We start from the raw sequence: 16,692 nt of genomic DNA, 5'->3' as shown, positions 1-16,692 counted from the left end.
GAAAGTGAATGTCTATTTGCCATAAGATTGGGAGGATCTGTGTTTTAACAGCTCTGGGGCCTGAAACTGAAGCTGCTGTCTCTGGTGAGAAGAACATAAGGAAGGTAGAAGGTTCTTGGAAGCAGTGGAGCATTAGGCAGAAAAGGCTAATGTTTCCGAGCAGCCCAGCCACCATGACCACCTCTGTCATGCTTCATGGAACTCCTCAGCCACCAAAAGGCTGGATTCCCCAGCTCACAAGACCCCCTCCCCTCTGGAAGAGTGGCCAGGGGGCAAATGCTTGCTGGTCACCTCCTGATGGCCTTGGCCATGCCTCCCCTACACACCCCAGCGCCTCAGGGGCCATGGGGGGTCTGTTCTGAAAAGCTCCTTTTCATTTGACATCCTGCTCATCTGAGCCGGAGCAGGCTCTCACAGCAGGGACAGCCAGAGAACTCTCTGAGAGCCTCATTCATCTCCCAGCGCTGGGATCTCACAAGGGCAGGCCACGAACCAGGCTGGGCGGTGGTGAGTGGGAGGGAAACCAGACGTGGAAATCAATCATTACAGAACCTTCAAGTTGAGGGAGCTCAGACCAAAGGCAAGCAGCCTGGGGGAGTTTAGGAAGGCTTCTTGGAGGTGGTGATAATTCTCGGAGTAGGTGTCGAGTAAATAATTGTTGGATAAATGCCCCATCTCTCATAAGAAGAGAGGGCACCTCCAAGTCCACAGCCTGAACTTTAGCCTCCAGCTAAAGTCCTCTTCTTTGTTCTTCCAACCAGTCTCTCAGCCATAGTCTGATGCCGTTTTATTTGCAGGGAATGCCCATGCTTCATCATCTGAAGCCTGCTGCCGGCCCAGTCCCTCGCCTGTTTCCTTGTCAGGTAGCACCTTTATTCTCCTTTTACAGATGAGGAACCAGAGGCTCACAGAGGGAGTGTAACCTGTTAAAGCCACACAGCTTTACCCTGGAATTTGATAGTGATGGGTGGATAGAACTCTGTGCCAGCTGTGTGGTCTCAAGAATGTCACTTAGCCTCTCTGTGCTGAGTCCTCCTCTGTGAAATGGGGCACCTATCACAGCATAAGGTTGGTGTGAGGCTTACAAAGAGGCTGTACTGTGCCACCAACATTCTTTAGCCCCCCAGGCCAGCTAGTGGCTTTCACATGGCTACTACCCCATTCCCCCACTGGGACACATTAAACTTTCATTCATACTTCAATTCCCTCCAGTGTCTTCTCTGCACCTGGTTCTGTGCAGACACACCGAAGATGGTTCCTTGGTCAAGCGTAGGGATCAGGCCTGTAATCCCAACACTTTGGGAGACCGAGGCAGGAGGATCTTGGAACCCAGGAGATCGAGACCAGCCTGAACAACATAGTGAGACCCTGTCTCTACAAAAAATAAAAAAACTAGCGGGATGTGGTGGTGCACGCCTGTAGTCCCAGCTACTCCAGAGTATCTCCTGAGCCTGGAAGTTCGAGGCTGCAGTGAGCCGTGATCGTGCCACTACACTTCAGCCTGGGCCACAGAGCGAGACACTGTCTCAAAATAAAATAAAATATAAATATAAATAAATAAAGACGGCTCCTGCACCGACTGTGCGGGGTGGGAAGGGGCGGGAGCAGACCGCAGATGCATCACGATTCCAAGTGTGTGTCCTCACAAAACTCTGCTCTTGAGTTTTTTTTTTTTTTTTTNGGAGTTTCGCTCTTGTTACCCAGGCTGGAGTACAATGGCATGATCTCTGCTCACCGCAACCTCTGCCTCCTGGGTTCAGGCAATTCTCCTGCCTCAGCCTCCTGAGTAGCTGGCATTACAAGCACGTGCCACCATGCCCAGCTAATTTTTTGTATTTTTTTTTTTTAGTAGAGACGGGGTTTCAACGTGTTGCCCAGGATGGTATCGATCTCTTGACCTCGTGATCCGCCCGCCTCAGCCTCCCAAAGTGCTGGGATTACAGGCTTGAGCCACTGCGCCCGGCTGAGTTTGTATTTTTAAAACTGACCACGACGCTCCTCCCGGGGATGGGTGCGGGGAAGGGAGACTTGCGGAAGACAAATTCACTCCTTATTTCCAAAAACTTATTTTTCACCGCTTTCTGGAATATGAACATTTCCCAGCCCAACTCTCACCTCTGAGTGCCGGGGACTAGAAACTGGGGAGGAGCAAGGTGACGGTGGCATCCCACCACCCCGGCGGGCAAGCTGCAGCATCCCTGGGACCGCGGCCTCGAGTATCCCCCCTCGCCTCCACCTTGCCTCGCCCCAGCTTCTTTTCCGACCCCGCCCAGTGCTCCTTTCCCATGACCCCCGCAGTTCCAACACAGCAGTCCCCGTGCTCGCGTCCCAGACTAGCCAGCCCTCGCACCTCTCCCTCCATCCGGGTCCCGAGGCCAACCCCTCCCCGGCTGGGCCCGTTCCGAATCCCCAGCCCAGCCATTGTCCTCCTGCAGCCGCACCTCTCCATTGTCCGCCCCGCCCTCTCCGAGGTAGAGTCTGCGTTCGGAGGGCGCCGCTCCGCACCCACCCTCGGATTGGCTCCTGCGGCCCCACGCGGGGCCGGGGAGGGGAGCCTGCGTGCGCCCCGCCCCTGCCCGCAGCCGGCCGAGGCAGGGTCTCTGCTGACTCCGCCCACTCCAGGCGGGGCCATTCTGCCTGGCGCTCGGGCGCTCGGGCGCTAGGCGGCGCTGCCTCGGCTGCGCTCGGGCTGCGGCTCCGGTGGGGGTGGGCGGCGGGGTTGACAGCGGAGGTGGCGGCGGCGCGTTGCTGAGCGAGCGGGGAGCGAGCTGGGGAAGAGGAGGAAGTGGAGCCGCGGCCGGGAGCCCGGGAGTCGGCCGCCGTGCCGAGGTCCGCCCCGTTTTGCGGAGCGAGCGGAGTCGGGACCTGGAAAGACTTCCCCGCGGGGCTCCGGCAGCCGCGCCTCCCCGCCGGCGCCTGCCCTGCCCTGCCGGTCCCAGCCCAGCGGTCCGGCGTGTGCGGCCGGGACGCGCGGAGCCCCGGCCCTGACCCGCTGCGCCGGGGCGGGACGCTCCTAACCCCGCGGTGCGGTCCGTGGTTGCGGGGTCGCTCCGCGCTTTTCTGTCAGTGAGGGTCGGAGCCCCAGCCCCGGGGCTAGCGCAGGGTGGCCCCAGGCCCTCGACTCCGGTGTGCGGGACCCCGGACGCCCCCCGCCTTTGGCTCCACGAGACCCCAACCTTCAGTGGCCTCCGCCCGAGTGCTTCGGACTTGGAACCGCGCGAGCGCCGGGAATCCCCGGCCGGGTCGTGCGCTCCGTGAGGGGTCCTAGGCGGGCAGGACAATCGGACCGAACCGCCGGGCTGGTGCCGCGAGCCCAGGCTGCCCCCTTCCTCCCTCCTCAGGCGAGGGACTCAGCGCCTGCCCCGAAGATAACACAGGGGACCCCTTCTGTCCCGGCGGTCCGCGAGAGCCAAGGCTGCAGGTGAGAGCCCCGGATGCGGGACAGGAGCGGTCCCTGACCCCATCGCGGCAGCGCGGGGGGCAGCGGAGGGATTGTCGGTGGGGAGGACAGGCAGAGGCTGGAACTAGCTGGGAGGGGGCGCGGGAGGGGAGGGGAAAGAGAAAACGGGCACTTATTGAGCGCCCATTGTGTGCGGGTCCGCGACCTGCCCCGCCTAAGGCTCACTGCTGCTCCTGTAATAGGTGTTGTGTATTGTTATCGGCGCTTGCAGATGGGGAAACTGAGGCTTAACGGGGCTGAATGACCTTCTCTTTTCACTGCGGGGAAGAGACTGGGGAAGCGGGAGAGGATAGAGGGGAAAGAAGCAGAGCATTTGCGCGCTGATCCTAAGGCTGAGGAAGTGGCTTCTTGCCTCCCGCTCCCTGGCCATGTCACCCCCTAGGAAAGGTGACCCAGAGTTGAGGGCAGAGGTGGGAAGCTTCCCAGTTCCAAAGCTTGCCTCCCTGTGTGCCCAGGATGTGAGAGCAGCAGCTCCTGGTCCTTGTGTGTCAGACTCCAGGGTCTCTAAGACACTCTGGAGGTCCTGAGGTGTGCTTATCTGTTGGTGAACTCACTGCAGAGATCCCCAAGTAAGGGTCCCTCAGAGCTGGTGATGTGGCCCCTCTGGGGTGGCTGGAGATGGGGCTCACTTGGCTTACCCCCCTCACATTACTAATGGGGACACTGAGGCCCGCCTGAGGGGAGTGTCAATTGTCTGGTCCTAAAGCCAGTAAGTCCTTGAGCCAGTAGTAGACTTGAGAAAACCTTCCTGAGCATCCTTCAAGGTATCCACACTCCTTCCTAGTTAGGATCTTCTGGCTAGGTGGCTGGGGCTTTCCCTATCCCTGATGTGAGATCTGGGCCATCATGTATGAGGCTGTGGTGAGACTCAGTGTGGTTGGTGCTGGGACCCCAAGGAATGCCTGCAGCCCCACCATAGCCTTTGGCCCAAATGGAAGGTCCAACCTCATTCTCTCCATGGCACGGGAACCTGCAGGATACCTCTGCCCAGGAAGGGAGGGGCCTGCTCAACGTCCCAAGGCTGGGGGCTGCCAGGGCTGGGGCACAGTCCCAGGTGTCTTGATTCCCAGGCTGGGGATGCTGCTGCCCCTGAGGCATGTAGGGAGAGGGGTGTTGTGAAAGAGCCCGTGGCATGGACTCTGTGGGCTCTTGTTCTGTGTGGGGAGGGGGAGGGGGAGGGGATATGGCCTTGGTCTGGCCCTGTGGCCTTGGCTAGGACTAGTTAACTCTTGATGTGCCCAACTCCCAGGAGTCAAGGGGAAACCACCCTGGAAGGTGGAGGAGGGTGGTGAGAGGTCAGTGGAAGTCTGGAATCTCAATCCCTGGGGGTTGAGGGGTTGGGGGAACCCAAAAGAGAAGGTGACTGAGGGGCTTGGGATTCCCTCTACCTCCTAACTCCATCCAGGGAGTCAAATCCTCACAATAATCCCTATATCTAAACAAAGCTCTTTGATGGAATAATTTCACATCTGTGAGCTCCTTTCATAATGTGGAGAGAGCCTGGAACCTGGAGTGGAGCAGAGGAGGGTTGTGGAGTTGCTTGGGACCTCTTGATGCATCCATGGTTCCAAATGCCATCTTAAAATGGGTTATGGCAGGCTGTGTGTTACCTGCTCAGTTAATGGGTCCATCGCCTCCAGCTGTCAAGTGTTAAGGGGTATGTTGTACTTGCCAAGATTGGGCAGGTTATTAATGGCTCAGTCTTGTGTGGGAAACTGAAGCTCGGAGAGGCAAAACCACGTACTCAGGGCCTTTGAGTTTGCTTGCAGAACTGTTTGAGTGCCAACTGCATACCAGGTGCCCTGGAAGTTACCCAGACGGGCAAAGCGGTAGCCTTGTGCCACAGTAACTGGTGAGCCCCAGACAGTGGTAAATCAGACAGACCAGGTGGGCGTGAGTCTGCTCTGCCTCCCACTAGTTGAGTGGCACTGAGCAAATCACTTCATCCCTCTGAGCCTGTAAAATTAGAATACCTCCTTTAGCAAATTGTTGTGAGGACTAACTGAGCTACAAAGATGCAGTGCCTGGCCAAATATCCATTTCCATCCCTGTGAAGAAAAGGAAGCTTAAGTTTGATCAGGAAGTCTGGGGAAATTCTCAGACTTGTCTTAGATTAGAACGCAGGATCTGGTTGCGGGCTCAGAGACCTAAATTTGCTCAGCTCAGGCTGTGTTGTGGGTCACACTCCCCTAGTCTCATAGCCTCTAGAATCAGTCTGCTTGGGGACACTGGCATGGGGCTCTGGATTCTTACCCCCTCCTTTGGCTTCCTGCTGGCAGGGCTGTGGTGCCCGGACCTAGTGTCCATTCCATCCCGCCCATTGTCTGACCTCCCTAGGTACCAAGGTGCAGTGAATAATTTATTACTCCCCTCAGCTGGGGGCAGGCTCTGGAAATAGCTCTATGCTCAGTGAGTTTCTGAACCCCACCAGAGGAGGTGGGGGCTCCTGTCTAGTGCTGTTAGCAGTCTTGGATATTGGGGGGGCAGGCAGGATAGGACAGGGAGAAAGTGTCATCTGGCCCCCAACAGGAGAGAGCTGGGGTTGATGATGTCCTATCTCTCCTTTTGGGGGCCAGATAGTCCCACAGGTGACACTGGGAACCAGGCTAGCTGAGCTAGGATCAAGTGGGCCTCGGATTCCAGAGAGGTGGTGAGGGGGAGGGGTAAGGGGGGTAGATGGGAGAAAGGGGTAGAAGGGAGGCCCTTGAGGACTGGGGCAACCAGGAAGGCTTTGTCAGGGAGGTGGCTGTCTGAGCAGGAGCTAGAGGCCACTTGCTCTAAGTGGAGGGCGAGGTCCTGACATCCCTCCAAGAATGAATCCTGGCTGTGTCACCTTCTCACCGTGAGAGCATGGGCAAGACACCTGACCCCATCAGGCCTCCATTTCCTCCTCTGTGAAATGAGGGTTGTGATGTCCACTTCTCAGGGCTGTTACGGATGATCTTGAGGTCACATGTGTGAAACACATGACACTATAGGCACTCAACAAGGGAGTGCCTCATTGTGAGTGTGAATCATGGGTGGGCTAGTGGCGGGGCAGGTGGGATGGCGTGGTAAACCAAGAGGCAGGGAGAACTTAGGGCAAGGAGGCTGGCTTGGTAGAGTTAGTGAGGGATAAAAGCTCAGATGGGAGAGGGCCTTGAACGTTGGACAGAACTCACATTTCACAAAGCTTAATGGAGCCCCATTTAGAAGCCTCTATGGCTCCTTACCACCTGTAAGATGAAGATCAGGCCCTAGTTATCATGTTCAGGTCCATGCCCACCACAGCCTCTGCCCTGCCCTCTGGCTCATTGCTCTGCACTGTCTTCTAAACACACCACATGTGGCCCTATCGCAGCCCCTTTGCTTGTGGTTCCTCCCATCAGAACCGCCATCCCTGCCTCTTTTCCACTCATCTCCCCACCTGTCAAGACCTGACTCAGGTCATAAATTCCCTCAGAAACATTCCTGGATTACCCAACTCTCTGGCTATGCCCCCTCTGAATCTTTAATGCTCAACAGTAATAGTAAAAAATAATACCTACCATCCATAACATTTTGCAGTTTGTAAAATGTATCCACACAATACTACAGTGATGATATCAACAGTAACAGATACTCCTGAGTACTTATGAGCCAGACAATGTGCTAAATGCTTTATAGACACTCTTGTTCACACAAACTCCCTGAGGTAGCTACTGTTATCCCCTAGAAACTGGGGCTCAGAGAGGTACCTGATCTTGCCCAAGGTCACACAGCTTGGAGGTAGGGATCAGGGAGCCAAGCTGCATTTGTTTGAATTGTAAATCTGTGCTTAGAAGATGTCCTGTCTCACTTCCACACAAGTACCTCGAAAGCATACTTTGCGTGTGAAAAGCCTGGACAAGGCTTTTTCTCAAGGCTAAGGAAGGGCAATGGACTGAGCATGGGGCCCAGGAAGGATGTGGGCCCTAGGCTGTGCACAGGCTGGCTGGCTGGCTGTGTGACCTGAGATGAGTTGGCCCCTCTCTGGGGTCCGGTGTGCTCATGTCCAGGGGAAGCAGGGTGAGGTCTGAGCTCCCCTGTAGCCCCAGCTTTCTACAGCATCCTTCGTGACCCTGGAAGGAGGAGGAGGAGACCACAGCACCAGGGCCAGAGGATGTGATGTGACAGGCAGCTGTGATTTTTGGCCTGGCTGCTGTCTGGGCCAGCAGACTCTGTGGGTAGCTGCTGCCTTGCCCGAAGGAGGGTGGTGGCCTGAGCTGCAGACAGCATGGTCATTAGCTGGCAGAGAAGACCCTGTGATTGGGAGCTGGCTGGGCCAGGCCAGGTTGGCAGGACTGGAGGCAGGCTGGCCGGGCCACAGCGGGGTCACTGGCAGGGCAGCCAGCTTCTCCTCCCTTTGCCCCCTTTGGGGTGGTGGCAAACACACACTGGGCACCAGAGCTTTGAGGCCAAGGCTTGCCCTTTCTCCTGCTGTGACCATGGGAAAGAGCAGTAAGGAGTCCAACCAGGCCCAAAGATGCCGCCTTCTGTAAGCTTCCAGGACTCCTCCCATGCAGGTGGAATTCAAGCCTCCTCTGCTGCTGAGCCACGGCCCTCTGCTCACTGACTATGGTCTGTGGATTGGGGTTCTGCTTGGTCTGCTTCCTTTGCTAGCTTGTCAAAACTAGATTCTGTGCCCCCCAATCCTCCCATCCTGCTGAGTGCCCAGCAGCGCGCCTGGCACAGAGCTGCACCCCTCGGGCCAAGGGAGGCAGTGCAAGCTGCCCCTTGGACAGCTTGCTCAACTTTTGTGCCTCTCTTTTTTCCCTGTAAATTGGGGCTGATAATAACTTATTAAATGAGATGAAGAAAGTGAGATGCCTGTCCAGGCCTAGCACACAGGTGAGTACTCCATCAGCATGAGTCCTCTTGCCCATCCCCTTGATGGCTTTGTGAATGAGTGACTCAGTAAGAAACTGATGGAAGAGTCCAGTGGGTGATGGCAGGAGGGAGGGCATGCCAGGTGGCAGGGAGGCTTCCCCTAGGGGGACTTAGCTGGGGTTTGCAGAGACACAATTCCCACCACTTTCCCTATGAACAGTGGTGTGTAAGCAGGCACTGTTGGCCTGGAAGGTCCTGAGCTAGGTTCAGGCAGGGAGCAGGACTGAACTGGCGACTTGAGTCTTCTTCTCAGGCTTCCATAGCAGAAATGACCCAGGTGGGAGGAGCCATCTGGTGTCCAGCTAGCAGATGCTGGGCAGAGAGTGTGAGTTCTTCCTTAAAGGGAAGCAGTATGTATTTGGTCTCCTCCACTGTACCCTCCAGCGCACACACACATCCAACCAAAATGTAACATTGTTGGAGATTCTAGCCTGTGGGGGAACAGCATTAAACAAGCAAACACATAGATGCAGAACTTCCAAATTGTAACAAGTAGGCTCTTGAGGCAGGGGCTGGGCCCATCAGCATCTGTGGCTGGCAGCACAGAGTAGGGCTAAATGACTTGGCAAGTGATTTAACCTCTTTGGGCTTTAGTTTCCCCCTATGTCAAATGGGGATAATTATAGCATCTTCATCTTAGAGTTGTGAGGATGAAATGAATTATACATGTAAAGCACTCAAAAAAAAATGCCCAGCGCATAATGAGCACTCAGTGCAGGTTAGCTGTTAGGATCTGTATCTCCAGCAGCTAGCAGGAGATCTTAGAGAAAACAGGTGCTTGGGAAAGGCATTTGGAATGAATCCCAGGCAGAGGGCAGCTGCTCTGTGGAATGAATGAATGAACAGCCTGGTAGGGATGGGAGGACACAGAAGCAGTGACAATACAGAATGTGACAGGGAAGGCCAGGGGCCTGGGGTTGCCCAGCGCCAGCTGGGGAGAGAGTCAGGAAAGGTTTCCTGGAGGTGGTGCTGGTGTTGCTGAGTTTGGACCGCTGTGAGGTCAGCACTGAACGGGCTGAGAGAGGAGTAGCTCTTCTCCAAAGGTAGCTGGCAAGGGGAAGAGCTTGGGCAGACCCCAGGACCACTGGACTCCACAGGCCTTTCACTTCCCACCACCCCACACCGTCTCTCCATCTGTGACATTCTGCTTTCAGGGCATGAGGAAGGTGAAAAGGCAGGTGGGGAGGAAGTGTGGGCTGCTGGTCTGAGAGGCCCAGCTCTTCCTAGGCTTGTGACCAAATCTCCTACAGAAAATGATAAACAGGCCTGCTTTGAGTTCTTTTATCTTGTTGCTCCCAAGGCACGCCAGCAAGCAGAGGGGTCTTCCAGCGTTAATCCTGCAGCTGTTTAGCTTTTGAACGAGTGGACTCTTTTAAAAAAATGCCATGAAGAATGTGTCTCACCCTCCCACCCAGGAGGCTCAAAGAGAAACTTCTCTCCCACTGACAAGGGAGCTGGGACCCTTCAAGTGTCTTGAAGGAGCTCACCCCATGGGCGGTCTGAAATCAGGGAACCCCTCATGCTCCCTCGATTTGTTGCTGGCTGTGGAGCCTTGAGAACACCGTTATATTTTGCTTGACTTCTGCGCGTTTTGTAAAATGGGGTCAGGGTAATAAATCCCCTCTTTCCTTAGAGAGGTACGGGGCTGGGGATTTTCAGAGGTGAGAAGGGCAGCTTCACATTAGAATCATCTGGGAAACTTTTAAAAGTCCTGCAGGCCCCACAACCTCTGGGGCAAGACCCAGGCATCAGTAGTTGTTGAAGCTCCCCTGGTGATTCCAGCTTGAGAGCTGCCCTCTGCAGCCTGCTTCCCACAGTGTCCCAAGATGATACTTGCATATCCCCAGGACAAGGAGCTCATTCCTTCCGGGGCTGCCCCTTCCCCGCAGGACCTCCCTCCCTGCAGAGATGAGGGGAGTGGAAAGACTTGGTAATCCAGTTAACCTGGGTTCCAGCATGCAGCTGCTTCCTGCATGCCTTCTCAGAGCCTCGGTTTCCTCCTCTGAAAAATGACAATAACAGCGATCTCTCTGAAAGGGCCACGGAGGCCAGACGAGGCCACACATGGCAAGCACCCGTACCATACCTGACGCTGGGCTGGACTGACACCCTAAACTCCCTGCCCCAGCCACCTGAGGCCAGATCTTTGAGACTGGCTCTGGTTGGGCTGGGATCAACACCCAGCCCAGGGCCCTTCCCACTGTCCCCTTTCTAAGATAAGACAAGGCAGTAAGTATTTTGTTTTGCTTGGTTTTGATTTAATGGTCAAAGTGTCAGACTCTCCTTAACAATGAAGCCTTGTCTGAATCTGCTTGTTTTTCCAACCTGGACACCCAACTGCACCACCTGCTTGGGGCCTCTGTCCCACCTGAGAGAACTGAAGAATGTCAGAGGATTTTTTTTTTTTTTTTTTAATCCAGGGGAGGGTGTCCAGGGAACATTGGAGGCCTCTGTGCAAGTCCTCACCAATAATTGACCCCACTTAACTCATCCAGCTCTGCTGTGATTGCGAGCCAGTTCACTAAAATTATTTCAAGGTAGGCCGGGCGCGGTGGCTCACGCCTGTAATCCCAGCACTTTGGGAGGCCGAGGCGGGTGGATCACGAGGTCAAGAGATCGAGACCATCCTGGTCAACATAGTGAAACCCCATCTCTACTAAAAATACAAAAAATCAGCTGGGCATGGTGGCGCGTGCCTGTAATCCTAGCTACTCAGGAGGCTGAGGCAGGAGAATTGCCTGAACCCAGGAGGCGGAGGTTGCAGTGAGCCGACATCGCACCATTGCACTCCAGCCTGGGCAACAAGAGCGAAACTCTGTCTCAAAAAAAAAAAAAAAAATTATTTCAAGGTAGTGCCCAGGTGTTGCGGCAGACCCCTATTGACGCCAGTGAGGATGGCACCAGGTTCAAGAGGCCAAAGAGGAGACTCAGAGCCAGTGAACAAGACATGGGGTTTTACTGGGGCTCACGTGTACGGGAGAGAGTCTAGTGGCTGCCAGCCAGACAGAAGAACCACAGCCACTCGCAAAAAGTGTGCAGTTTCTTTCTCTTTTTTTGAGACAGAGTCTTGCTCTTGTCGTCCATGCTGGAGTGCAATGGCGTGATCTCAGCTCACTGCAACGTCCACTTCCTGGGTTCAATCGATTCTCCTGCCACAGCCTCCCGAGTAGCTGGGATTACAGGTGCCCACCACAACGCCCAGCTAATTTTTGTATTTTCAGTAGAGACAGGATTTCACCATGTTGGCCAGGCTGGTCTCAAACTCCTGACTCGTGATCTGCCCACCTTGGCTCCCAAAGTGCTGGGATTACAGGTATTAGACACCACACCTGCCCCCTGCCCCCTTTTTTTGAGGCAGAGTTTCACTCTTGTTGCCTAGGCTGGAGTGCAATAGCGCGATCTTCACTCACGGCAACCTCCGCCTCCTGAGTTCAAGCAGTTTTCCTGCCTCAACTTCCCAAGTAGCTAAGATTACAGGCGTGTGCCACCATGCCCGACCAATTTTGTATTTTTAGTAGGGATGGGATTTCACTTTGTTGGTCAGGCTGGTCTCCAATTCCTGACCTCAGGTAATCCACCCACCTCGGCCTCCTAGAGTGCTGGGATTATCGGTGTGAGCCGCCGTGCCCAGCCTAAAAGTGTGCAGTTTCTAGAGCATTTTCACTTAGCACCTCCCCCTAACAACCTTCACCTAGCAACCTTCATTTACCGCAAAACAGCAGGCCTGAATCCTCTGTTTGGCTCACACATTCAGTGGGATGGGCTGAGGGCTCAGATGTTCCTCATAGATAAAGAATGGATCTCTGGGTTGGCTACTCCTGGATTCCTTAGCTCAGAACCAAACCGCATTCAGGTGTGTCTGCCGTATTGAGGTCATTCTCAGGGCTTGTTCAAGTCCAGTTATCGCTGTCCAATGTGTCTACCATACAGAAGACAGAAAACTTATGTTGAGTCCTGGCTTTGCCACTTATTGGCAGGATGACCCTGGAAGAATCATTTTATCTCTTTGAGCACCAGTTGTCGCTCCTGTAAAATGCATTAGGTGGAAGGACTTCCTGGGATTGCCTGAGAAGCAAATAAAGTTCTTGGTATGTGGAGCGCAGTGCCTACCATATTACTAAACACTCAAAAGCTGTTGGTGAGTATACTTGCTGGGGAGCTGACCTCTGCCTCCGGCCCCTTCCTTCTTCACTGGCTTGTCCGAGCACTCCCCCAACCTGCTCCCCTCCCCAGCCCCACCAGGCTCAGGCTAAGTTAGAGGACTAAGGATGCCTGCACATGTAATCATGGGCATCACTTCAAACTGCTCCTCTTTAAGAGCAGAGGAGGCCTTGACAGCTGTACAGAGGAAGGCTCCAAAAGGGGCCATTGGTGGCAGTGCTTGGTCTCCTTGCCTTGGCACAGCCAGTGAGAGTGCATCAACCCAGAGTGACTGGCTCAGGCATTAGGCGTGTGACAAATTAACATGGGACAGTGCAGCACCAAGGGACTAGCAGTGGCTGGGAACAGTTACCACTCAGGGCTGAAGGAGCAAGAGAAGTAGGCAGCTATAGGGACAGGAGCTGTGGCCATCAGTGCCGGGGCCCAGTCAACCCAGGAGGCCTCACAGGGGAGAGGCCTCAACTTTCTTTCCTTCAGTCCTGCATTGGTGCTTCCTGTGGGGTGCACCTCCCTGGAAGCCAGCAGCACAGAGCCCATTACAGTCCATGGAGGTCCGTTCCCAGGGCCACAAGCAAGGTGGAGAGTGGCTCAGGAGAGGCAAAGCAAAGACACCTACTCACTCTGTCCATTGAAAGCCGGGGAATCCACTGAACACACCGTCCTTAGGACACAGTTTAAAGATCGTCTGTTTTTATTGTACCTCTTAATGAGGGGGCTTTCAGCCATCACCCCAAAGATGAGTCAGCAGCCCACCCACCACAGACCCTTCAGGGAGAGGAGTTTTGGAGGTACCCGTCTGTCCATCTCTGCCTCCTCCCCCAAAGCAAGCTACAGGTGGCTTCTGGGGTTACCCTGTCAGGGACAGAGGAACCTCTGGAGTGGAGCAGAAGTCACAGATAGACTGTTGTCAGGTGAACTCAGGTGCACAGAGCAGTGGCCCCAGCCCAGAGCTGGCCCTGATGTGGCCACATTGTATACCTTCCTTAAAGCTGGGCCATCATTGCCACAGTTCTGGGGACAGCCCTGGACCCAGAACATGTCCCCCATGCCCAGGGTGCTATGAGCCATGCCACTCTGAGTTCAGAGGGTCTCCCAGGAGCCTATGAATGCCAAGTAACAGGAATGTGGGGCTGGGCAAGCCTGGGACAGGCTGTGCAGCAGATGCCACCAAATGCTGCTGGGTCCTGTGATGAGGAGTCTGTGTGTGGAGTTGGGTGGGGTTGGGCTTCCTGCCAAGCAGGGAGCAGAGGACAGAGAAGGCCTGCGCATGTAATGATGGGCATCCCTTCAAACTGCTCTTCTTTAAGAGCAGAGGAGGTACCAGGGACTGAGCCTTGCCCAAGAGGAGGCATGGTCAGGGAAAAGACAGAAGACATGGCACTTTGCACAGAAAGCATGTGGGAGGCCCCCACAGGTGTTTTCTGCAGGGGCACAGCCAGCAGGCCTAGGACATAGAGCCCTTTACAGCTGGCTGCAAGTGAGCCCTCCCTCTCCTTCCTGAAAGGAATACCTGTGGTGTCCACCAGCTCACACCAAGCATCCGAGACGGCACAGGGAGTTGCCCATGGCAGGCGTGCTTCCCAAGAAGGAAGGCGTGTGGGCCTCAGAGTTAGAGTTTTGGCTTTGAATCCTGGCTCTGCCTCTTTTGAGGCAAGCCTCTCTGAGCCTCAGTTTCTCACCTAAAAAGTTAGAGCAGCAACACTTACCTTCCAGGCTGGTTTGAAAGTAAAATGACATGATGGAGGAGACAGCATCCTGTATGTCAGAGGAGATGCTACAGTTGCCCTCATCGTGCCCCCCTTCTCTGTGTGCTGTTCATGCTTCATGCCACTGCAGGAAGTTCTTCTTGGGAAGAACCGAAGTCCATTCTTCTGCAGTTGGAGCCCTCTTCCTCTTGCTGGGACTCTGCAGAAGCAGACTTAGCCCCTCCTTCATCCAGATGTGCCCCATCAGTGCCTGCAGTGAGTGAAGCAGGGAATGGGGTGACCAGGTGTTGATTTTCACCTTGAGGTTTGGGGGCCCAGCTGTCAATGGCCAGAGTCTCTTTACTGGGGCAGGATAGGGGAGTGCATCATCCTAACTCTTCACACTGTTCCTCTCTCTGCTTAATCCATGCTCCAAAAGGGGTGACTCTGGGCCAGTGTAGAGAGCCCTGGGCTGGGCCTAAAGGCCTGGGTCCTGGCATCTCTGTCTCACTGTATGGCCTGAAGCCAGTTAGCAACCCTTTCGGGCCACCATGGGCCTGCAAGGATGTCTGTGCTCTGGGGCCCAGGTCCCTCCACTGAAGACATATGCAGTTCTGCCTGAAGACCCTTCTGCCTCTCCTCTGCTGCGACCCTTGCCAACCTGGAAGTCAGCACATTGGGTCCTGCTGGTGGCAGCAGCTGAGCCCACCTCAGACCAGGACTGCCAAGGGCAGGCTGAGAATTCAAGGTTAGATGGGTAATTCCTGGTAGGCAGGGTTATACCTCCCTCCTCAAACCAGGGATTTTAAAAGGCTGACTCTCCCCTTCCTGCCCACTCAGCTGATCTACCCAGCTCAAGGGCAGTCATGTTGGAGTCTTTCCTTGGAGTGGACCCTTTTGCACATGAAATCTGCTTTCAACCCTCATTTTGCAGGTGGGAAACCTGGGGCTCAGAGAGGTGAGGTGACCGGCCCGAGGTCCCACAGCCTGTCAGCGGGGAGTGGCAAGCGTCCCTGGGACAGCTCCCATGGCACCTGGGCTAGGCCGTGAACTCTAGGTCCTTGACAGGAGGGAAGTGAAGAAGAGTAAGGAGGCTATGAGCCAGGTGGTTTCCTGGTCTAGGAGGAACCCTGCTCTGTGGGCCTTGAGGGGTCATCTGGGGCTCCTGGGATTGCCGGGTCCCTTTCCCTGGGAGGAATTTAGCTGAGGAATGCCAGAGGTTGAGAGCAAGAAACCCAGGAGTTCTGGTCTGTGGCCAGTTCTGAATGCCCCTGTGAACTTCAGTGTTTGGTTTCACGGAGGAGTCAGGACTGACTTCTTGTTGCCTTTGGACACATAATAGTTTAACTTTACAAAGCGCTTTAATATCTATGATGTCATCACATCCTCACGGCAGTCTGTGAGGAGGAAGTGTGGGACTTGTTTGGGAGGGCAGGAGAGTGTGCGCTCTGGAGTCGGACACACTGGAGCTTACTCCCAGACTCCCACCAACTCTCCGACCTCAGGCTTGTTGGTAAGCAGCTGAGTCTCAGATTGTTCATCTGTGAAAGGGACAGCTTACCCTACAACAAATTATTAGCAATACCTGCTTTGCTGGCTGTATGCATTAAGAGAACATCTATAACTGCTGGGTCAGTGTCTGGTGCCAGGTAATAGTTTTCACGATTTTTATCAGCCCCACTTTATAGATAGGAACATGGAGGCTCAGAGAAGGACGGTGACTTGTCTGAGGTCATGTAATGATTTAACTCGGTCTTCCAGACTTCTTATCTGTGAATTTTTCTACAGAACCTCCCTCTCCATCCTCAAGTGACTCGACACCTCATTTATCCAGAAGCTTCCATGTGTGATGCTGTCTGGACGTGGCGTTGTGTCCCCAGTGCCCAACAGCGCTTGCCTGGCATACATTAGGCACTTCAAAACTGTTCGTCCTGTGCATGTATGTGTTGATGAGTTCATATAAACTGTAAGAAGCATGTTTCCAGAAGAAGCAGCTAAGGGCTCTGTCTTCTTGCCCTAAAGTCTTCTTTCTTTCTTTCTTTTTTGAGATGGAGTTTCGTTCTTGTTGCCCATGCTAGAGTGCAATGGTATGATCTCAGCTCACAGCAACCTCCACCTCCTGGGTTCAAGCGATTCTCCTGCCTCAACCTCCTGCTACCACGCCTGGCTAATTTTATAGTTTTAGTAGAGATGGGTTTCTCCATGTTGGTCAGGCTGTTCTCAAACTCCTGACCTTAGGTTATCTGCCTGCTTCAGCCTCCCAAAGTGCTGGGATTACAGGCATAAGCCACTGCACCTGACCCTAAAGACTTCTTTCTGCTCTCTATCCCATTAAAAACAACTGTAACAGTTTTGGTCGGAAACCTTTGCAAAAGGGATTGATCACTTCCTTCCCCTCAACAATGCTGACATGGATGGCTGGAGGGATGGGCCTTAGGAACCCCGCCTGCCTTGCTGAGAATGCCGACACTGCTTGACCCCTGTGCCAGGTGACCCTGG

The 16,692-nt window shown here is 54.5% G+C and overlaps 1 protein-coding gene across 5 annotated transcripts in view; it reads left to right on the top strand.

Moving 5' to 3' along the window:
* Nucleotides 1-2,676: 2,676 nt before the first annotated feature.
* Nucleotides 2,677-16,692, top strand: part of GDPD5 (glycerophosphodiester phosphodiesterase domain containing 5) — a 90,741-nt gene continuing 76,725 nt past the window's right edge. The window contains exon 1 of one of the 5 annotated variants that reach the window (XM_017533015.2): nt 2,677-3,421. The gene's annotated coding sequence lies outside the window, so the exon portion shown is untranslated. The remainder of the gene's footprint in view (nt 3,422-16,692) is intronic. The other 4 variants (XR_001826590.2, XM_017533011.2, XM_017533014.2 and 1 more) reach the window with 4 other exon arrangements.

This window comes from Cebus imitator, unplaced genomic scaffold (assembly GCF_001604975.1).
Source record: "Cebus imitator isolate Cc_AM_T3 unplaced genomic scaffold, Cebus_imitator-1.0 Scaffold79, whole genome shotgun sequence".
In the NCBI taxonomy this organism is placed as follows: Eukaryota; Metazoa; Chordata; class Mammalia; order Primates; family Cebidae; genus Cebus; species Cebus imitator.
This window is presented reverse-complemented; position numbering and strand designations above follow the sequence as displayed.